This window comes from Pteropus vampyrus, unplaced genomic scaffold, assembly GCF_000151845.1.
Source record: "Pteropus vampyrus isolate Shadow unplaced genomic scaffold, Pvam_2.0 Scaffold103, whole genome shotgun sequence".
Classification (NCBI taxonomy): domain Eukaryota; kingdom Metazoa; phylum Chordata; class Mammalia; order Chiroptera; family Pteropodidae; genus Pteropus; species Pteropus vampyrus.
Genome location: NW_011888884.1, coordinates 238,173 through 243,441, shown reverse-complemented (window position 1 = coordinate 243,441; position 5,269 = coordinate 238,173).

Genomic DNA, 5,269 nt, shown 5'->3' with positions numbered 1-5,269 from the left:
CAAATCTGCACTTCATTGGCATTCTAAGATAGACTTTTCTGAGTTGTTTTAATGGTAGTTGTGTTACAGTGGCCAGCACTGCATCAGCTGAGGCTCATGTGGATGATGTTGGGGCGATATAGGAGACTGTGAGCTAAGAGTTTTCAATCCTGTGATCCAAGAGGCTCAGCTGAGGAAAGTGGCATTTATAATGGGCAATGGGGCCTATGCCCACTCAAAGATCCCCTTATGTAACACCAGGACCTGAGGGCTGGCCAAGCGGACAAGGACAAGTAGATATAAACACTGATATTATACAAAGCACTCAAGACCCCATCATCCACCAGGGCCCATGTTACTTTATCAAAAGCATCAAGGGAATGTGGGTAGAGAATGGCCTCTCACCATAGATTTCAGTGTTCTACCACCACACGGAGACTAACTGCTTCAGAGAATTATGGTCCTGACAGAGGATAGTTGCCCCTCCCTCAGAGAAAACTCTCTCTCGGTGCTTGGACTAGTCACCAGAGGCTCAGTGGAGAGTGGGTGTAGGGTGGGTAAGGCATTGTAGATGGGACCAGTCACCATGTGTGCCTGGCCTACATGGTTAACACAGGATGCCAAACACCGACCTCAGCTGCTCAGCTCAGGCGATTCCCTAGCTCAAGTCACACAAACAAATCACTTCACTTTTTTTCATCTTTGTCTCTTGGCCTTTAAAAGGGAGAATTAAAAAATGTGTTCTGTTCATAGGGCTGCTAAGAAAATCAAGCAAAATATAACTTACAAAACACTGTGCACCAAAAAGGAAAAAGGTAGTAGCCAGTTGCCATGGCCATTACCTCTGCTGACTCGGTAGAGGGATCTATAGGTCGCTTATGATTTCTTGTGTTCATAAGTCCTTTTCCTTGCCACTCAAATTTATTTTTTTTTTATTTTTAATTGTGGTAAAATACACAAAACATAAAATTTCCCATCTTAACCATTTTTATGTCTACAGTTTGGTAGTAATAAGTACAGTCACATTGTTACGCAATCTCCAGAACTTTTTCATCTTGCAAAACTGAATCCTTACACATTAAATAACAACTCTCCATTCCTCTCAAAACTGGTCTGAAAGTAATCCTTCCTCTCAAGCTTCCAGAACCATGATCGGCTAAGCTGACGTGCTACAATGCAGTGGGACCCCCAGGACTTTTCTTCCCCCTCCCATTATTTACTCATGAACATGAGTTATGTTGAGCTCACCATAAGACAGGTTCTTTGCAATGCTTTGAGGTTAAAAAATATACACATTATTCTCAAAGATCTCAGTACATTTTACAAGTGTCAGTAATCAAATGTGAGTCAATGGTCATATATGATGCAATTAAGGCCTGTACAAGGTAGAGGTAGCACAAAAGAAGAAACCATCAACCTGGCACGGAGAGGGGTATGAAGGAAGCACGTAAGGAATGTTATTAAAGTTTTCATGGAGGAGAGGTTTCTCAAGTCAGGATTTAAAGAATGAGGGAGCAAAATCACCAGATAACATCATGAGATAACAACGGAAAAGTTTTGGAACACAAACAGTTCAGTCTAATATGAGGTATTTTTAGTTGAATGTTTGCTCATCAATTGTCTCATTCACCAAAGAGGTATTAAATGATGATAATTTCAGGCAGGAAGTTTAACAGCACTAGGGAGGGTGAGTATGACAGACCAATGAAGGAAATTATTTTTACAGAGAGACTTGGATATTCCATCTCTGTGGGTGACACCCATCCTTAATATGTAAACATTCCTCTGGGTACTAATATTCAGGATACAAATGAAAAATACTTGTAAAATTTGAATTTTTTAAATTGTTTTTAAAATTTCTTCCTCTCGTGGTGTCTTTCCTTTCTTTGTTTCTCTTTCATGACATAGAATTTGAAAATAAGTAATTCTTTTTCTGATATATTTTTAGTTTCCATGTTTGATTTCAAAGCTTGAGTTCTGTTTATATTGTTAGAAAGCCTACCAATCGTGCAGGGAGAATTTTTTTTAAATATATTCTTTTGTTGTTCAGTACCATTTTTAGAATTTAATCTTTTTAGATATAATTCCTAAAACCGCATTTTATCTACAGTGATTTCAAACATGTCTGTTGGACATATGCCAAGTTAACTACTGAATTAAGAATTTAACTTGACTTACTCTACTTTTTGCCTAAGTATTCTAAAATGGTTATAAGATTGCTCTAAATTATTTCAAATACAACAAGATATTTGAAAATAGATGCATTATGGCTCAAATATGAGAGTTAGTTATTTCTAGTACAAATTTTATGGATGTTGTTAATGAAGAATCAAAATATTTACAGATCTGTAAATTTTAAGATCCCTTGTATCTTGCAATTGTAGTAATAGCTTCCACCTCACTTTAAAATGAGGGAAGACAAGGTAGAGAAGAATGGAAGTCAGAGCTGGACTCATCCTGGAGAAACAGTCCAGGGGTTTGAGAAGCACTCTCTTTGCTTCAGAAAACTAACAGCCCAAGGATGTCTCAACTTCTAATCCAGAACTCACTAAGTTCCATCTTTCTCTGTCTTGGCTCCCAGAGGCTACAATTCAGAGGCTGCATTCCACAAAAGAATCCTAAACCCAAGTGAAATAACTCTGAAATGCCAGGCACTCGGCATAGATCAGAGGCCAGAGTAAACATGTGGCCCAGGGAAACATATGAGAATTGTAGGCAAATTTAAACTACGTCTCCCTTCCCCGTGATTTTACTTTTTTAAGTCTATGACATAATTATGGCAATAAATTAAAATTCAACAAAATCTTGAATACAGGAAAATTTGAAATCTACCTGGGAGACTAGAGGCATTTGCTTTTATGTATATATACACTGGCAGCGTGGGGGAGATGGAAGTTTATCAAATGTTGTAGGCCAGGGGCAGACATCCAGTTGCTTTCAATTACTTAAGAAGCAGGAGAGTCTATTTTGACAAAGCTTCTCCAGGTATAATTTAAATTCCATGATTCAGGAAGTTTAATTAGACAAAGAAGAAATGTCCTGTACTAATTTGTTTCATCAGCAATCTCTCCTATTACAGAGTCTTTAACTAAAATGCCAAGAAATATTATAGTCCTCAGGATGTGAAGTGTATAAAAGTCTCATTAGGTTTCTTTTTATTCCATTTCCTTCTTTAGTATCATTTTTTCCATACTTAATTAGTTTTAACCAAAGTAAATATTTTAACATATCTCCCTTCTGAAATACAAAGAAACACAAATGTTTTTAAAAAGTGAGCATTTTTCCTGTTTCATTCTGTGATTTAAAATTTTCTTTGAATCAGTTCAGATACTAGAACATCTGTTTTAAATATAACGCTTTTGGTATATTTTCCTCCCACATTTTTGTTAAGTGATACATCTCCATATTGGTTCATTTTGAATTGATTCATCTAGAAATGATGTCTGAGTCTTTTAAATATGAAAACATATATGAGGAAATGGCTATATTATTCATATTTAGAATATTATGTTCATGGACATACACATTTGTAATAAAAGATTTAAGACACGCATGAGAACTTCAAGATACCCACTAGCTCTCAGGAGGAGGAAAAACAATGGCCTTCAACTGTATCAGCAACATTTTACTTCTACAAAAGTATTACTCTACAAAAGTATTCCCCCCTTTTTTAAAAAAATATTCCGTTTATGGGCCTAATTCTGCTCAACACAGAGGAATCTGTTGGCTAAAGATAATTACATTTCAGGTTACAGAGTGAACCTACTGATGAAATGTCTAAATCACTACATCTTTTAATTTTGGAAAAATCTAAGTGTGAGAAAAAATGTAATTCCAGTATTGAAAAAAGATAGTTTCTGCAAGCCCTAGACCAAGGGATTTTATTATCAGCCCTTATTAAAAAGGCAACTTTGTATTTAGCCACTGAAATACAAATCAGTTATCATTAAAACCAGTATGGTTACATAAAAAAATGAATTGTGGTTAACTATCCTCGTTTCTCTTTTAAGAGATTTGTAAGTTTATTAAACTGATCAGAAAGGCAGTAGAAAACATTTATCTGAGTTATAGCAGGGCACCTGACAAAATCTAGCATCCATTGTTCAATAAACAAATTATTGAACACTGTACTTGGCAAATGCCCACCTTGACATTTAAACAGCCTGATCCATCCATGCTTCGCTCCCCAGGATCTGTTCATATATTTCCAGCAGGGGCCCTCAATGAGTTTCCTCTATCCACGTCTCTGGTTAACTGAGTGCTGCTCATCTTTCAAGATTCAGGAGTCACCACCTCCAGGAAGCCCCACCCCCTGAAACAGTCCTTTTTGTCCACAGCCAAAGCTTCTTGTGTACATCTTTATTCAAGCACCTATCCAACTGATTTGCAATTGTTTACTTGCTTGTCTCACTCTCTGGATTGTAATCATCCTACAGACAGGAACTCTGTTCTACCTCTGTCCTTGGCAGAAAGTGTCCATAAATATTGCTTGAATGAAAACGTATTAAGTAGTATTGGAAGCGGTGCCAGACCTGACATATTAAACATGCATAAACCTTCCTCCCTTTTATTGTCACCTTCCACATTTATTCAAGAGTTTCTTCTGTGCTGGTCTTGATGTGACCATCAGACAATCACTCACTTTTGGGTGCTCCTTCCCAGTTCCCCTTCAAGATCGCCTTACCTACACTCGTTACAAATACACGTCATCTCTCTTCTTCAGAATGCCCAACAATTAACAATTGACTCAGAACAAACACAGAGAGCAGCCATCCACATATCCATAAGACAAACAAATAGCAAAGTCTAATCCATAGGAAGCAATTTCCTAACTGCTCCCAGAATTAGCTACTGGCATCCTCGTCCTAGGTGTTTATCATGAGGCTGAAGTGATGGAGTTCTAATTACATTTTTTGAGCACCTATTAGGCTAAACACTGTATTTGCTTTACCCTTAACATTAATACCTATAGCAATCAAGCTCACCCATTTTGTTGTAGAGGAAACAGGGAAAGAAGGAAGTAAAACAGTACATGTGGCTATTTAGGGGCAGGATTTGGTCCAGGTGCTCTGGTCCCAGGACACAGTCCATTCTATAACTCAGTGCCTTTGAGCCACAGCTCTTATCCTAAGGCAGCATCCCAGCGGGGTTTGCAAGGGATTCCTATCACCTCCAAGTTCTACCATACTGTTTGAAACTTTAAAGTATTTTCAAGTACTAAAGCCTTGTAGGAAGGGATGACAAGGTATGGATCTCTTCCCACTAACAGTATGGTCCCCTGCAACCCCTC